The sequence below is a fragment of the Hylobates moloch genome, unplaced genomic scaffold (genome assembly GCF_009828535.3).
Source record: "Hylobates moloch isolate HMO894 unplaced genomic scaffold, HMol_V3 SCAFFOLD_7, whole genome shotgun sequence".
NCBI classification, from domain to species: domain Eukaryota; kingdom Metazoa; phylum Chordata; class Mammalia; order Primates; family Hylobatidae; genus Hylobates; species Hylobates moloch.
Genome location: NW_026652282.1, coordinates 112,115,193 through 112,134,436, shown reverse-complemented (window position 1 = coordinate 112,134,436; position 19,244 = coordinate 112,115,193). Strand labels below are relative to the sequence as shown.

Sequence of the window (19,244 nt, the reverse complement as noted above, 5' to 3'; positions counted from 1 at the left end):
TGCATGAGTCTGCATTTTTTTTTTCTGTAAAGGGCCAGATAGTAAAGATTTTTGGCTTTGTATGACACATACAGTCTTTGTAAAAACATTTTTCTTTGCCTTTTTTACATCCATTAAAAATTTGCAAACCATTCTTAGCTCGTGGGCTGTATAAGCCAAGGGCTGGATTTGGCCCTTCAGGCTGTAATTTGTTGATCTCTAGGATAAAGAAAGTACAAGCTCTTTAACAGAGAATAACAAGTCTCCCCCTAATTTGGCTTACTGATTTTTTCTCAGGTCGTACATATTGCCAGAAACACTTCCCACACCTTCTGCTGCAGTAATGTTGAATTGTTGGCAGTATCTGGAAGTACACCAAGCTGGGTTTCGTACCTCTGTACTTGTTCACATTATGTCCACTAAAATTGTCCTCCCTTATCCAACTGGCAAACTCTCTCTCAAGACTGCTAAAATATTAAATATTTCTTGACTGGCCCAGTTATAGCTGGTGCCTGTACCTCATAAATAATGTGGATCACAGTATCTGTAGTTCTTCACTGGTGCATATTTGCTCCCCAGCTCCAATGTGATCCTCTCGAAGGTAAAAAATGTCTTATTTGGATTTGCATCCCTAACACACAGTAGACACGTAGTAAATGTTTGTGGAATGATTGGCCCGAGGTAGAGTGTTATCAAGTCATCCCAAACCAGTAATAAATAGCATAAAAAGAAATGAAGAGAGGATCAGAAGTCCTCTGACTTGTGAATGACTTATACACAGAAGTGAGTTATTATTTTCATAGTCTCTAGAGAAGCTCTCTAAGTCCCACTCTTATACCTTGCTGTGAGAATTCCTCATACACCCGCTAGGACATGAGTGTGGTGGCAGAGACCCTCATGGAATATTTTCTGGGGATCAGAAATCCCATCTAACAGTGTCAGTGTTTTTGGAATTCTACACGGGGACTCAACACCTGTCTTCCAATAAACATACTTTAAAAAGTATGGTCCTAGGACTTTTAGTATTATTAGTGATAAAATGATGACCTAAATAGGTGTTGGTGAGCTGCCCTTGGAATGTAGCCACCCTATCTCAGTAGAGAAAACGTGCTCTGAGTTCCAAGCTGATGACTTATGAGTTAGCTTTTGGATATAACTCATTCCTAAGTTTGGGGCTGTCTCTACTTAAAATATATCAAGCATAGGTCAGAGGAACTGGAATAGGAGTCACCCAGATTAAGAGCAAAGCCATAAAAATGAAAGCCAAAGGGAAATATGATATTACAGTGTTTCTAAAATTAGAGAATGGGCCAGCAAAGCTCCTCATTGGGAAGTCTGGAGGGAAAGATTCATAAAGGAAATAGACTTTAGAAAAAAAAAGAACGGGAGCATTTGGATGAAATATAGAAAATAGCAATTGTATCTAACATTTATTGAATGATTACCCTGTGCCAAGAGCTGTTATAAGGGCCTTACATGAACCATAAATTTAATCCTTCCAACAACACTATAAGAGGAATACTATTACTATTTCTATTTTGTGGATGGGGAAAGTGATTCACAGAGCAGTTAAGTAATTTACCTAAGCTGTAATGGAACAGCTAGTAAATGTAGAGCCCGAATTCAAACTCAAGTTTTCTGATTCCTTTGCCCACCATCCAAGCATATATATTCTGATTATATATACATGGTACCACAAACAAAGTGCAGTGTGGAACTGACAGGGACTTTTTCCTGGCCCTCTTAAAACCTAGAAAAACTGATTCAGAAGAAAATCCCTAATGAAGGAGGGTCAGGCAGAATCAATGGAGAATTGTTCTTCCCAATGAATTTGCCTCTTGATCTCTGGCAGCAAATCATAGCAATCAAGGAGTAAGCATCACACTCCATTTGCTCACAATAATGGCAGAAAACTTATGGGAAGAGACAATTTTGCAAAGTATTTTTAAGAACCCAGAAAGGATCAATCCTCAGAAAGAAAGTAAATAAAAAAGCCAAGGATAGAAAATATTGTGACCAGAAAGCCATCAACCCAAGAAAAGTCATGGGAGGAAAGGAGATTTTAGAAGTAAGAAGACATATATATCCAACTTCTGAATGTGCTATGGCAGAATTTTAGAGTCAGTTGGTCAAAGTTAAGATGAGAAAAAGAATAACAAGTTATTATGACAAAGTATATAATAAATGTTGGCTGCCTATAACAGAAAGTGCATATAGCATCTTATTAAATGGAGAAAAAGGAGAAAAATAATCACAATCTTGGTCATGAAGACTCTTGGGAAGAGCAGAAATACTAAAGCTCATAAATGTGTATGAGAAATCGGGGTTGAAATGGCCAGAGGGTCGCTAAAGCATATCATGGAAGAGGAGACAGAGAAACAGGAGAAGGCGAGAGAATAACAACTTCAGTATAGACATTTTTATAAGAAATTGATATGATGGAAATTTAATATTTGTAGAAACAATGTTGGTTGAGAGAAGATTACTTTAAAATAAGAAATTATAAATATAATTTAAAAGCACTTATTAAAAGATAAAGTGCTTTACATACAAAAGACACTTTTTGCCATAGAATGTTATCACCTAAATGGGAGAATTGAGGGTCCATTTGTCCATTAGGTTCAAATTGGTGCACACACCTATAAAATGTGTTATGAGAGGCAAATGCTGTATTGTGGTTGTGTAACCACTGTCTTGTATATGAATTTTTCCCACTTTGTGTGGCAAGTACAAAGATGTTTAGTTACAAAAATCTTATGGCTTATACCCAAGAGAAAGGGCTCTCCCTGATAGGCTACTATGGCTGTTGCGCCTGCCTCCACATACCTACTACCATTATTCTCTCTGTGAACTACTTTGGGCACATTCATGGCCTTAGGTCTTAATGTGGGGCTTGACAAAGTGTTAATATTTTTGGTAAATTTTATGGTAATATTTATGGTAAATTGTTAATGAGTGCCTAGTAATATTTATGGTAAATTGTTAATGAGTGCCTAGTGGGGACCATGGAAAGAATGCTCACTAAAATTTTGTTGCTTGTTTTAAAGAAACATAAATTGAAATAATAGGCCAAGTTTTCACTGTTTTTCCTGCGCTTTGGAGAAGTTTAAAGAGAACTGTTAGGATTTTTCATTTCCTTTGGCAACTTTCTAAGTGCACCTTTTATATCCTTATTTCTCTGAATGTAAATTGGGGGATTGAACATGGAAGTAACTGCTCCATAAAGTTTTGAGACAACTTTATCCTCTTCCTTTGACTGAGGTTTCAAGCACATGTAGATGGCTGCCCCATAAAATATGGTGACTCCAGTCAGATGAGATCCACAGGTGGAGAAAGCTTCATGCCTAGCCTCCACAGCACAACAACAATGCAAAATTAGGAGATGAGGATGAAGGTGAAGGGCAGGGGCAGTGTGAACACACTGATAACCAGACCCTGAATCAGGCTGACAAGGGTGTCTGAGCAGACGAGCTTCAGCAGGGCCTGGATCTCAAGGTAAAATGGTTGATGACATTGTGTCCATAATAACTAGCAGGAATTGCGATGATTAGTGTGACTGCTACTAAGAAGGCATGGGTCCAGATTCCCAAGGCCAACCGTATACAGACCTGACTGTTCATAATAATAGTGTAACGGAGGAGATAAGGGATTCCAACAAACCTGTTGTAAGCCATGCCAGCAAGGAGGAGACACTGTCATCCCCAGAAAGAGGTGTGTGATCATCTGAACAGAACAGCTGTTATAGGAGATGGTGGGGAAGTCCTTGATGCATTGAGCCAAGACTTACAACTCCCAGCTGGTGGAGTAACACATTTCAAGGGAGGATAAGTTACCAAGGAAAAAAAAAAACCCATAGGAGTATGAAGTCGAGAATCTCATCTCACTACAGCAACGATAAGGATGTTCTCAAACGCTGTGACCAGTAGAAAAACAGCAGTTCCAAGAATAAGGCAGTCTGGATTTCAGGGTGTTGGGCAAATCCAACAAGGATGAGTTCGGTCATCTCAGAGGCATTGTCTCTTTTTAGACCGCCCATTTACTTGTCTCAAGTGTTGGGAAAAGAGACAAAACAATGTCATCTACATGAAGAAAGAAGAGGAAGAGCATCTCAGTAGCCTATTATAGTTCATGTTCTGGAGCTCTAATTAATTACTGTATGTCATTTATTTTACTGGGTTAGGTTCAACTGTTTAAGTATCCAGTGGTGGAAATATATGTTCTCTTTGCTTTTCTGTCTTATAGAAACTTACATGACCTAGGACAGACTGATTTAGTTGTATGGACTGTTAAAACCCAAATAGAGGTACTTACATTGACATTGAGTCAAGTAGAATTATTACTCTCATAAAGGGGTTTAGCTACATGATTGATTTTACCCTTGACCAAAAAAAGGGCAAATAAGCTACATCTGCCCAACAAAAATGTTTTCCAGCTTTATTTAAGTTGATTCACCTATTTAATAATAATTTTTAATTTAAACTCAAGGATACAGTTTTGAATGCTTGAAATACTTCTTTACTTTTCAACCCTCTTTTCCCCTTATATGTCATATTAGAACCACCTATATATGGTGAATTAGAAAGCGCATATGTAGCTAAACCATCTAGTCAATTCAGTGGAAAAACACCAGTAGCCAAATTGACATGCAATAAACCAAGAAATCGGTGGATTTACTGAAATCTCACTCTTTGCTCAATTGTTCTGACATCTATCTTCGACTGACAGAAGCTTACTATGTGCAGATCCTATCATCTCCATATAGTTTCGAACAAGAGCTTAAAGGGTGATGGGGAAATCTTAATAGATAAAAGGATTTCATGCAGACAACAGTCACTAGCAACTGTGAAAAGGGACAAGGCAAGTTTTGAATGCATGTTTCCAGGATTTTTCAAAAAGAAAAGACAGAGCCTTTTCAGTTTTACATGGTTTTAGTAGGGAGTGAAAGATGTGACCAACTGAAGTGTCTGTTGGCTTTAGAATTTTCGTATTTAGATACAGCGTCAATCTCACCATACTGTATAGTTATATTATTGCTGTATATAATTGTGTAATTCTTTATAACTTTATAACTAAAAGGCAAACTGTTCACATACAGAAAGAAAGCAAGGGAGCCAGCTGGATCTAAGCTTACCTTTTGGTTTAGCCACTAAAACCTGCACAGTCTTGAGAAAGTCATTTTTCTCATATGTGAAATGGGAATACCACCCAGCCTCTTGCAGGATTGTTCCAAGAATTAGATAAGACAATTTCTATAAATAAATAAATAAATAAATAAATAAATAAATAAATAAATGTGCCCGGCACATTTATAGCCACCCAAGATACCTTAACTCCTGCTTTCATGCCCCTTGCAGACCTTCCCTACAGTTTGTATTTCATTTTGTAAACATGTGCCAAAATGTCATTCCATCCTACCTTTCCTCGTGAGGTTATCACATTACCAGAAACAATACAATCTGAAGTTTTAGGTTTGAACAACAACTAAAGAAAGTTTGACTGTGTAAGTCATTAAAATTTGTTCCTGATAGTAGGCGGGAAAGACACATAAAGAGATGAAAATTACTCACTGACTTAGGGCTGGAGGGCAGCAACAGAGAAGTGCACCTCATTCATAACAGAAGCATTTTGCAGTTGGTGACACCCCCACAAATGACTAATCTCCAAGAAGAAATTTGATTCCTTCAACTGCAAGGAAAAGAAGTTTAATACAAGCAGCTGTGGTAATAAATCTTCCTATCAGTTGTGGTTATAAGGCTGGAAAATCTTAAGTTAACTGTGCTGGTGAATCATGCACAATTATTTCTACTTGTTTAAATATCCTTTTCTTTTATTTACACAGAGGTGGCATGTAATAAGGCGACCATGATAGGTTGGTGTCCAAGAAACAATAAAAAATTCATTTTCTCACATATATAATATTAATATAGATGCCAGTTCATGACATGCAGTTTTTCTTTGCCTCTACAAATATTAAAATGATATTTCTTCTTCTAGTGTTCTAAATTCTGTTACTTTGTTCCCAGCTACAGAAAAATAAATTGAGGAGATATCCTTTCTGAATACACTGAAATCTTTTAAAAATGTTGGTGTTTGCCAAAGTATAGTCTAAGTACAAGACCAAAAATACTTAAGCAGCATTAAAAGAAGCCAGGATTCAAATGCAAGAGTAAGATAATGTTTAGAAATGTAGATAATCATGTGGTGGTTTAAGAATTGATAACCTCAGTCTTGAAGAAAAGTTTCCACTTTGGGGACTTATAGGATGTCCCTGCTTTGCAATTAACTCTCCCAATATAAACACAGAGAGAGAAAACAAAGAAGGAGGAGACATCTGCTATGTTTAGCTCATTAAAATAAAGTTCATTTTCCTTCCAAATTGGTTAATGAGAATTTCAGTGAATGTTCCTGATAGCAATGATTCTGGTCAGTAAATATGGTTGTGGTGAAGAAAGCGAGACTTCATTCTGTCTGGGCAGTTCTTCATTCTTTCATTTTTTTTTTTTCTTCTTGCAAGTTAAATGTTCAAGTAGTACTATGAAGATTTAATATTGAGGAATTCTGAAGGCCAAGGTATATATCACAGTAGGACTGTGTGACAATGTTTGTGTCTGCTGGGCCCTCTGAATGATATGCTATGTTGATCAGTCAAGTTTTCTCCCAAGTATGATTGTGAGTCCAACAGAGATTGGACATCTTTAAATTTTTATTTAGTTGTTTATTAACTTTAGGGACTTTAGACCCCATATAACTAAGCTTAAAGCTGGGTGTACACTTTGGGGGCTGTAAGCCCCTGATTTTTGCAAACAAATCTAAGTCATCTGTTTTCTCTGGTATTCTACCTTGCACAAAAGAAACTCTTAAAAGATGCTTGCTGAAATAAATCCTCTTGATGTCACTTTGACTAAGTGGATACTTCCATTCAAGTAGTTTTATGCTACATTCAATCATACTGTTTTTGACTACTGGACTCTGAATAACATTTTTTTTCTGAAATTTAAAATCTTCAGTTCTTTAGTACAAAAAATGTTGACTGATAGAGCAATGGTCTGTTGAAAGACAGCAGAAGAGAACTTTCAGCCAGATAGTTAGTTCACATTGGACTTTTGTGAGTCACTCCTTTTATCTGTCCATAGAGGGTTGGTAGTAAGATTTGCCCTTTCTTTCTGGTTCTGTCCTAGGGACCATCTCATCCTGTATGTTAAAAACCTATTAAACCTCCATGAAAATTCACACAAAATGTAAAGGGGAATAAGATGGTGAACATTTGCAGGAGCATACAAATATGGAGAAATTGCAGTGCAATCAAGGAAATATTTCACAGAGGACATGGTTGATGCTTCCGTAATGAAGATTACAGAACTGGCATAGAGGCAAGCTACATCAGGAATGGAAGGATTTAGCTGTCCAGGCATCTGATGGAAGTCTCGTTCTGTTAAAAGCAGAGAGTCTGATAAATTTGGGATTGCCTTGCTGACAATTTCATTTCTCAGAAGGTTAAAGAAGCATTGAGGGGAAATGATGCTATGGACCTAATTATGATGGAATGGACTGGAATGTTGGGAGAAAAAAACCACATCATCTGGGAGTTCATAATAGAAAGAAACTGTATGGCCAATATTTCTAAAAGGAAAATTGGCTGTGAAGCCATAGATATTTTTCTCTCAATATTCTAATTTGAAGTTTCTTAAAACTCTGATGATAATTTGACCAGAGCTAGAGAGTCTCAAGAAATTTAAGATGAAAATAGACCTTTTTCACTTCAAGACCACAGCACAGAGTATGCAAACGGCCCAGACTTTGTTCTCCTGGGTGTAGACAGTACTTACGTAGCAATCTCGTAAGTCCCAATTGACATCAGCTTTCACAGCTTGTAATCAAAGTACACTAGACTCATCCCCATAGCATACTGACCTGTGCGACCTCATCTGAAAGTTTGCCAGCTCTCTGGATTTGACTTATCCTATGGTTTTTTTTTTCAGAGCACTTTGGTATATATATGCAGAATATATACCATGCAGAATCATTCACTTTCATTTATCCATTCAACAAATATTTATTGAGTTCTTATTATGCGTTCAGTTCTGGTTTAGTTGCTGAGGGTAGAGCAATGAGCAAAAGAGGTAAAACTTTTCTTTTTAACCTATATTCTAATGTGGTGAGAAAGATAAGTAACAAATAAAATAATTTCAGATAGTAAAAACTGTTATGAAGAAAACAAAACAGGGCAATTTGAAAGATCGTGGTGAAACAAAATCGTTATTATAAATGTGAGGTTTCAAGGGAGGTGACATTTCAGTTGGGACCAAAATGTCCCAACAGCCATGTGAAAATCTAGGGAAAGATATTCCCAGGCAGAGGGAACAGCAAGTGCTCGGACCCCAAGGCAAGAACAAGTTGAAACTGTTTGCTGAATAGATAGGAGTTAAGTGTGGCTGAAGCATAATGTAGTGTGACCAAATGTCCTAGTTTGTCCAGGACTTTCCTAGTGTTAGCATCGTAAGTCATGTGTAAGGGGAAACCTTGCAATCCTTGCATGTGATTTGGGATTACCACTGAAACTCATGAATAAAATTAACCTCAGATTCAGAGTATGTTTCTCTATGCTAAGAATGCTATAGTCTTTCCATCTCATTTTAGATGATATAGTTCCAAGATCTCAACCACAAACCCAGTTCTGCTCCTGAGACAGACTGTGGCGGTACTCCTGTACTAAGCCATTTAGGATAATCAGCTATTTTTAATAGTATTATACTTAGCAGGGAAGTAAGGCCACTGACACTGAATTTTGCACACAAACTACTCTCAAACCATTTAGTTCACTTCCTGTAACTGCACAATTGATTTTCTTTTAACCTCAAGGCTCAGCTTTACCATTTGCCAAGCAATGCTTCATCTTGTTCAGTCCACTGAGGTCTTTTTGAATGTTAATTCTGGTATCTCAAACTTTACTTATTGCTTCTTGCTTTCTTTGTGTTAACAAAAATTTGATAAATTTGCCTCCTGGCTTTTTATCTAAGTCATTTGATAAAAATGTTAAACAGAACAGGGCCCTGGGTATGTCACTGGAGACATTCTTCCAACATAACATTGATCCATTAATCAATATGTTAGGAGAAATTTATTTAAGCAGATACCAAGTCCTAGAATTCCAAGTTTATTGTTTTACCCATGATTTGGGATATGACATGTAATCATGGGCCAAAATACTGCCTCCAGGTAAAGTTTCTCCCATTTGCTTCTGCAGATAATGGGTAATAAGACTGGAAATGTGACCAGAATGGGTGGAGAACAATAAGCAAATCTTAGAGAAAGAAAAAGAGCCTGCAAAGCTGATTCAGAGGTCTTGCAAGTTGGGGAAGACCAAGAGGAGGGCACTTGAGGCCATAAGAGTTAAAAGCCTCATTCTATTATTAAAGGCTTTTGTAGTAACGCTACAGCCATAGAAGATACATAAACAAATGGGTGTAATTGTATTCCCATAAAATGTCATTTATAAAAACACATGGTGGGCCAGTCTTGACCAGGACGCTGTAGTTTGCCAACACCAGCTTTAGATGATTCATAACCGCCCTTAAAGAACTGTCCACACACATGCATATTTTATTCCAGGAATACAGTTTTTTCCCATCCGTTCATCTCTATTTCAAGCTCTTTCATTACTAAGCTTCCACACTATAGATTGGGAGTCTCTTTAACTCTTCTTTTATACTTGTTTCCTTTTAGGATTATTTCTTCTAACTTTTCTCTTTTATGATCTAGGACGGGGTAAGCTAAGTTTTTCTGTATTCAGGAATATTTTTGCTCTTGCAGGCCATTGATTTTTGTTGCAACTACTGAACTCTGCTCTTGTAGTACAAAAACAGCCATAAAGATCATGTAAATGAATGGGCATGGCTGTACTCTAATAAAACTTTATCTGTAAAAACAGGCAGTGGGGGGCTGGATTTGGCCTTCATGTTGTAGTTTGTCAAATGCTGATCTAGAAGGGATGGTGATCATTCTCGAAATCATATGCCCTAGCCTGAATACCACTTTGTATTTGCATTTCGCGTTATACTAATTGGAGACCACCCATGCCCTACTGGCCGCTATGAACACTAGTTCCTTAGGTATCCACAAGTCTTACGTCCTACCTTAAATAGCATTCCCTTGTGACCCTCTGTGCCCATTGAATTCTTCATAGAATGAAGTCCTGGAAACATTCTGTTGATCCCACAGTCCCCAGTCTCAGAGTCCTTTGAGAAAGCCGTCTTTAAAGAAGCCTGCCAGTTTTTATACGCCATGACCCTGGAGTGAAATTTCTGTCAATTTAATTATGAGGTGTCAGCAATTAGCAGGAATTAGCACCAAAAAGTTCAGGTTTCCTTTAGTGAAAACAACTCATACTCAGACACACTGACAGCCATTTGCCAGAGCAGTCTAATTTCCTTTTGCACCAGAGGTTATGAGCATTTCTGGATGACTGAAGCTACTATTGGCAATGTGCACTTGGGAAGAGGAGATGACTGAGAGGAGGCACTAGGGAGTAGGGCAAGGGGCATTTCCACAAGACGATGAGTCCAAATGGCTACTCCATCTCAAAGAAAGAAGAAACTTAGTCAACACATCCCTTGTTCATGTACAACCATAGTTTCCCTCTTAACTTTAGAATGTGTGCCAGGTTTTAAAATGCATAGGATTCTTATTGTACCCAAACTTTTGGATGAATTCACAAATGAAATTATAAATCAATGTCTCTCCCAAATCAGAATTCAGAGTACAAGTTAGTCTTAAAGTCCTGAGGCAAGATTTCCACTCCTCGTTTTCCCACACACTCCGGACTTTTGTTTTCTTATCTATAAAGCAAATAAATCTCACCAGACAATTACTATTTTAAGTGTATGGTTGTTTTTTTCAATCAAAAATAAAACATGGAAGCTACGGGAAACTGTTAGTAACGGAAGCGAAGCCAAACAGAATGCCACTGGTTAGCCATGACCATAAACAATATTTGGGTTCTTTTCCCATTCTTATGCTTATTTCTGCAGTCATTATGTCACTTTATAGAGAATGCTGTGACCTGCTTTCCCACTCAAGCGTTTTTCCATGGCAACAGAAAATCTTTAATGACTCTTCTAAGCTCTATGATTTCAAGTATGTTTGGTTTCCCATGGTCAATATACAGAGACTATCAAAACTCATGGTGAACAATATTTTATTTTTTTAAGAAATAAACAATTTAAGATAAAGCTTTCAGTGAAAATGAAATATAACAACTGTGCAAGTAAATAATTATAGACTTACAAAAAATATTACAATCCTTTATTGACATTTGTTGTTCTTTTATTAGATTATTGTCCAAAGAAAAGTCCAACATGGTGAATTGAAGGACTTATTTTGCCATTTTTCTCTGCCCTAGGAGTAGCATATGGTCTGTAAGGCCAGAAGTTAGTTTTCCTGATGTATTATTGGAGGTGAACAAATGTAAAGATTTAAAAATAGAAAAGATCCTCAGAATGAATGGTTTAGAGTATGTTTTTTACCACCTGGTAAATTAATGAAACGACATTGGTGCCATGTGGAAAGGAATGAAGATGACTGCCTTTGAAGAAGAATTATGACAGGCTTTACATGCCAATAAAACAATATTGAGAGCTCAATAAAGCAATGTTGAAAGTTTTGACGTTGGCCAAATATGGAATGAGCACCTACTAAGTATAAGGCATTGGCCTTTGGCAAGTGGCATCTCAGGAAGCCCAAGACACTATTGTTACCTGCAGGAACATACGGTAGGATAGGAGTGGTGAGGATGACACTTAGACTCAAGTGGCTATAAAGTGAGGTGCAAAGGGCCAAGGGTTATAGTAGATGGGTACCTGAGGTGGGACAGAAATTTCCTTCTTCTGTTGACCTGGAGCAATGTTTAATGGGTCATGCCATCTAAGAAAGGAGTCCTTTCTCTGAAGACTGTCACATATCAGCACAGAATGCACAATAGGCTTTTTCATTCCATTTAGTAGAGACCTGGAGTGAAATTCAAATGTAACTCAAAAGGTGCATTCCCTTTACTAAATGGGGAGAATATTCTCAAAGTTGATTTTGTAAATAATAATAATAATAACACACACACATGCACACAAAAGGAAGTGGAATCACACCTGCTAGGGGCCACAGTATCAATGGTTCTAATATTGCAATGGGAAACCCTTTCAAAGCTTCCAGGACTAAGTCCCAGAGAAGCAATTAGAAGGCCCTTCACATGAAAGAGCTCAGAAGCATTTACAGGGACGTGTCCAAGAGAAGGGCTTTATTTCTAGATTATTAACATGAAGATTGCTTTCCTCTTTAATTAAGCCACTCTATCTTTGGAAACATAAGTGATTTCATTGCCTTCCTGGCAACTTTTGACTCTAAATAGCCTGGGAAACCAACATGTGCATCTAAGTAGTACCAATATCAGAATGAAAGGCAAGCAAATCTATAACAGTCAACTGGATCATTCTAAATATCTAGATGTTTGATAATTGTTTAGTTTGGTATATGACAAATGAGGTAGATCTAAGAAAAAGAAGGGGAAAAGAAAAAATCCACTAAAAAATTGGTTTGGTGTCAACATCACTACCATCAACAAGGTAGCATACCTTGATTCCACAGGTAGAGCTCAAGTTCCCTTTTCTTATACTCGTATTTATCTGTCTGTATTTCAATTATCTGTTCACTTCTGTGTCTCCTTACTGGATCTAATTTTGGAAGGAGAGACACCAAATCCCTCTTGCTCACCGTGTTTCCACACTTCCTTGCCTGGAGTGTTAGTGCACACTCAATAAATACTAGGAGAATAAATGAACACCGGGGCAATTTGGGGATGAGCCATTTCCAATTGGGGTGTGCTGTGGTGCGGGCAGTGGCAAGAAAGCTCTGCCAAGGATCAGCCAATCCCTCAGAGGTTTGCCTAAGTAGGTGGCACCATGGCTTCAGCTACAGAAGTGTCCAAGGATATATTCCTAATGTCAGTTGAGGATGATCAGGAATGGGGCTGGAAGCCAACTTAATATCCCGATGCCATTTCCGTATCCAAATGAGGACCTTCAAGGCCATCCGGTATGGCACCCACATATTAAAGATGTAGAAGCTGTGGTGCATAAGGGAACAGCAGTTGTCCCCAAGGCACACGCTAGTAGAGCAGACTTTCACACCCATGTCTCCTGATACCTGTTCCACGCTCTTTCCTTGACAACCCACTGCCTCACCTAAGAGCTCTGGAACTCAGCAGGCCAGGGTTTCAATGGCAGCTCCATGAAGGAAGTTTCTATACAGCCTTGGCAGGCCACTTCCTCCTTTTTAAACCCCATTTTCCCTATTGGGTAAGTTGGCCTTATAACATGTGACCGCCAGGGATGTTAGCCTTAGAGGAAACAGTCCATGCAAAGTGCCCAGCAGAGGGCCAGGAACTGATTCCCAAACCTTAACTCCTTTCCCCTCCTCTCAGGCACGTGAGGCCACTGGAGATGAGCAAGCTGAACAGAGCGTCTTCAGTGGTTGGCAAGGGCCAGCTGACGGGAGGGGCCAGCTCCTCAGATCATCTCATCCCTCAGGAGGCGAGTTTGGAGCTCGACCCTGCATCGACATGGTCTTGCTCTGAAGAGACTCTCCTCTGCTCCTTCCTAGCATCCCCCAAGGAAATGCAGCCTTCAAAACCCAGGCTTTCCAATTTACTTAGTAAAATGAATGAAAGAACCTTTTGGGGAATAAAGTTATTTCTTTTTAGCTGCACTTGTTTACTTTTCCATAAACTCCCAAGATGGCTTACATGTTAGCTGTTAATCACACCATCTGTTCAAACAGTACTTCAGTAAATGATTCGATTCATACTTTTCTTCTAAAAGAATCTTTTTAAGGACAGTGTTTATGTCTCTGCTATTCTTCATTTGGCAATGTAGCATGAGCTATTTTAACTTTGCCGTTATTGTAAACAAATATTGAATTTCCCATTTCTTAAGTGTACAGAATATAGGACCACTTCCCTGCATTTATTTCACTTCACTCTAAGCTTTGAGGGAAGCAGGGCTACAGACAGAGATATTATATTTTCTAAAATTAAAAAAAAGAAGATAAGAAATTCCAGATAATATTTCCTCTGATATCTTGAATTTAGCGACAATGAGTAGGTTCTAGCTACATGAGAGTATTCGGGCCACGCAAAGGTGGACAGAGTATCCTCAGTGGTTGGGAAGGGTCAGTTATGTTGAGGGGCCTGGCTGCTCAAACTCATTTTATATCTTCAGAGACAAAGTCACTGGTTTAGAGGGACTTCCAGAAAGAACAACCTGGGTCCTGCTAGAAAGTCTAGGCACAAAGCTTGGGTGATATCAGGCGTGAAGAGGAGACAAAGGGGTTGCTGGGGTTTTGGGGATGTAGAACATCCCTGAAGTTAGTAGAATGAAAGGAGCATGAGCATAAAGGTTGAATTCTTTTTGATGGTAGCAGGTCTGTTGACCTCTGAAGGTGCTACATCTATGCAAACATGTGGAGAAATTCACACAGCAGCATCGATATACCCTAGTGCTGTTCCAGATGGATGCCACTCTCACTTGCTTTCTAAGATGTTTAGCTGCATGAAATATTACATTGTACAGCCATGTACAAAGTATAAGGGATGTACAAAGGAGGCACATATAAACTTGTGCAGGGGGACATTGATAAAGGGGGACTTACTCTTTAGGCCCAGAGATAAAAGGTGGTCGAAGGAGGCTCATATTAGGAGAAACATTCTTGTTGGGTTTCCTGGGTTGGATTAACTAGTTGAGAACCACATGCATTTTACAGACACCACATCAATCCTGTGCTCAGAATTGGAAATGAAGGAGATGTTAATGGGAATGTTAATAAGTTTGTATTGCTGAATCAGCAAGAGTCAGAAAAACCATATGGGCTGGGTCCAGATCTCGGAAGGTCTTAAATGTCACATTGAAGAGTTGAACTTTTTGCCTTCATGACCAGACATCATGAAGAACTTTTAAACAAGGGAGTGACAAGCTCTGACATGTCTCAGAAAAGTGAGTGGCACCGTAATGTGAAGCCTGTGTTAGACTGTGTTGCTAAGGATACCAGATCTCAAGTCACTGCAGTGGTCAGAGCAAGAAATGATGAGGGCCAGAGCTAAGGGAAAGATAGTGGGATGAGAGTCTAGGGATGGATGAGATTTATCAGAGAAATAGGATAGGCAAAGCCTGGAGGATGATTGGAAGTTGCAGTGAGGGAACAAGAGGATTAGGAGATGTCTTCAAGGTGGATGGTGGCTCCATTTGATGCAATAAATAGGAGGAAGAGGAGATTTTAGGGTGAAGATGAAGCTTTCTGTTTCGGAATATCTCAATTTATGTTTTCTATGAACATTTCAGATAGACATATGTCATTTTTACACAAACACATGTAATTGGAACTCAGAAGAGATGTCTGAGCTGTAGATAGAACTTTGGTTGTCATTACTCTAAATAAGATTTGACAGTTTCATGAGTTTGAACTCGGCATGTCCAACGTCTTCTCTTTTGATTGTCTTAAAGCAGCATGTCTCCCTCATGCCATGGGACTTTCTCTCCCCTCATGGTTTGGAGTGAGAATTAAATCAACTGTAAAGCAATCATCACCAAGTATACAAAATAATAACAATAAATTGGTATGTAGGCAGCAAAAGAATCAACAGTAGGAGCAGGGTTTAAAATTCTATTCATACTGATGTCCCTTACATATGTAGGGAGGTGTTATTACTCAGGTATGTCAGGTGTTGAAACACTGTGGGGCATGGCTTAGTCACCTTCAATGGGACATGGAAACATAACAGGTAAGATATATCAGTTAGAATCAAGTTCAGCTGTAAGGGACAGAAAACCTAGTATAATTGTTGCTTAAACAAGATGGATGATTTTTGTACATCACTTAACTAAAGATGAGAAGTGTAGAACAGCTATGATAATTCTCTGATATTCACGGACTCACATTATTTCCAGTTAACTATTCTGCCCTTATTCTCATAGAACAAGAAGGATGGTAGAGTTCCAGATATGTTTTCTATGAACATTTCAGATAGATACATGTCCTTTTTGCATTTGCATTCTAGGCATCAGGATAGAGAAAGCGGAAGATAAGGGGTGGGTGAGGGGGACTGACTTGCTTCTATTTAAGACATTCTAGAAATTTCTCACAATATTTTGACTTATATTTTAATACTAATTTAGTCACTGAACACACCTAGCCTCAAGAGAGGCTGAAAATAGTATTCTTTTAGCTAGATATGTTACCACCTGAATAAAATTCAGTGATTTGTTACCAAAGAAGATTGAGAAAATGGATAATGGGGTAGATAACAAGCAATCTCTGCCACAGGACATAATCTCAATACGGGCCATTTGGTGTAAAGAAGAGCTGAAAAGAAGAAGCGTCTTGAAGATCCTTGGGCTGACTTCCAATCTGGCAAGCAGAATATGATATTTTAAGGGGAGTTTTCTAATGCAAACCCTGGACATCAGAGAGACCAAATAAGTATGAGTTGGCAAGGAAAACTTCACAGGTACTTACAGAAAAGTAAAGAAAAATGCAGGAATAAGTAAACTTTAGAAAGTAAACTCTCTTTGGAGAAACGTCTGTTGAAATCTCTCAGACGTTTAAAAAATCAAGTTATTTTGGTTTTTTAGCTATTGCATTGTAGAAGTTCCTTATATATTTTGGAAATTAAACCCTTATCAGATACATGGTTTGTAAATACTTCTTCCATACCATAGGTTGCCTTTCATTGTGTTCATTGTTTTCTTCCCAGTAAAGAAGCTTTTTAGTTTGATGTAGTTCCACTTGTCTATTTTTGTCTTCGTTGTCTCTGCTTTTGGTGTCATATCTAAGAAACTATAGACAAGACCAACGTCAAGAAGCTTTTTCCCTATGTTTTCTTCTAACTATTTTAGAGTTAAAATATCTTACACTTAAGTCTTTAATCCATTTTGAGCTAATTTTTGTGTATGGTATAAAATAAGAGACCAATTTTGTTTTTTGAATGGGATAGCGACTTTACCCAACACCATTTTTTGAAAAGACACAAATTTTCCCTATTGCATATACTTAGTACTCTTGTCAAAGATTAGTTGTCCTTATATGTGTGTGCTTATTTCCAGGCTCTCCATTCTGTTTCGTTGGTTTATATGCCTATTTTTGTGCCAGTACCTGACTGACAGTATATGAAAATATGCTTGACATTGCTAATCATCGGGAAAAAGCAAATCAACTTCACAATATCATCTCACATCTGTTAGAATGGCTATTAGAAAAGAAAACAAAAGATAGTAAGTGTTGGTGAGGATATGAATAAAAGTGAACCCTTGCACACTGTTGGTAGGAATGTAAAATGGTGCAGCTGTTATGGAAAGCAGTATAGAAGTTCCTCAAGAAATTAAAAATAGAACTACTGTATTTATGATCCAGGAATCCCACTTCTGGGTATATATTTAAAAGAACTGATAACAGGATTGCAAAGAGATATCTACATTCTCATATTTATTGCAGCATTATTCACAACAGTCAAGATATGGAAACAGCCCAAATGTCCATCAACAGATAAATAGATAAAGAAAATGTAGAATATTGGGGAACAATGAGAACACATAGACACAAGGAGGGGAACATCACACCCCAGGGCCTGTCAGGCAGTAGAGGGAAAGGGGAGGGAGAGGATCAGGACAAATACCTAATACATGCAGGGCTTAAAACCTAGATGATGGGTTCATAGGTGCAGCAAACTACCGTGGCATGTATACCTATGTTAAAAACCTGCAGGTTCAGCACATGTATCCCAGAACTTAAAGTAAAATTTTTTCGAAAAAGAAAATGTAATAAAGTATTATATTTTCTTTACATATAGTATAATATTTTATTGCATTTTCTTTATATATACAACATATAAAGAAAATGTTATATATGTGTGTATATATAGTGTGTGTTATATATGTGTATATGTGTGTGTATGTGTGTATATATGTATATATATGTGTGTATATATATGCATATATGTATATATGTGTGTGTGTGTATATATATATATATATATATGGTGGAACACTATTTAGCCTTAAAAATGAAGGAAATTCCCGCCTTGCTTTTTTGTCTGAATGTTTCAAAGAGAGAATTCTTTGGTTAAGTAATATTTCAAAATTCCTGAAGCATTTTCCAGTCTTTATCAATTATTTAATGCATTATTATAAACTATTATTTGATCAATACCTGAAAATAATTTTTCTCTGCAATAAGAATATAAGTTCCTTAATTACAGGACTTGTGTGTTTTGTTTTTTATTTTTATCTGTGTATTTTAAATGCAAATCCTATGTTATGCAAAAACACTAAATCAATTAAAAATTCATTTTACCGCATAAAAAAAAAAAAAATGAAGGAAATTCTACCATTTCAAACAACATATATGAACCTGGAAGACATGATGCTAAGCGAAATGAGTCAGTCACAGAAGGACAAATACTGCAAGATTTCTCTTATATAAGGCATCTAAAATAGTCAAACAGGTAAAAGTAGACAGTAGAATGGTGGTTACCAGGCAAGGCAGAAAGGGAACAGAGGGAAGTTTCTGTTTGTTTGTTTGTTTGTTGTTTTTTTGAGACAAGTTCTTGCTCTCTTGCCCAGGCTGGAGTGCAGTGGCACAATCTCAGCTCACTGCAACGTATACCTCCCAGGTTCAAGTGATTCTCATGCCTCAGCCTCCCAAGTAGCTGGGATTACAGTCATGTGCCACCATGCCCGGCTAATTTTTGTATTTTTAGTAGAGACGGGGTTTTGCCATGTTGGCCAGGCTGGTCTTGAACCCTGACCTCAGGTGATTCTCTCTCCTCAGCCTCCCAAAGCACTGAGATTGCAGTTGTAAGCCATCGCATCCAGCCTGAGAGCTGTTTTTTCATGGGCGTAAAGTTTCAGTTATACAGAATAAGTTCCAGAGATCTGCTGTACAATATAGTGCCTATAATTAACAATAAGATATTGTGCACTTGATATTTTGTGAATAGGGGAGATCTCATGTGAAATGTTCTTAACAAAAACAAGTAACAACAAAAAGGGAACAGAAGGAAACTTTTGGAGGTAAAGATATGTTTATTGCCTTGATTGTAGTGATGATAACATGAATATATGTATATGTATATGTATATGTTTATGTGTGTATATGTATATATATATACATATTGAAGGGGTTAGGAACTCATCCTGCCTCCACTTGCTTTGTGATATTCTATTACCTTG

At 37.8% G+C, this 19,244-nt stretch overlaps 1 pseudogene; it reads right to left on the bottom strand.

The window, feature by feature from the left end:
- Positions 1-3,858, bottom strand: part of LOC116811193 (olfactory receptor 13H1-like) — a 97,346-nt pseudogene extending 93,488 nt beyond the window's left edge.
- Positions 3,859-19,244: the final 15,386 nt, after the last annotated feature.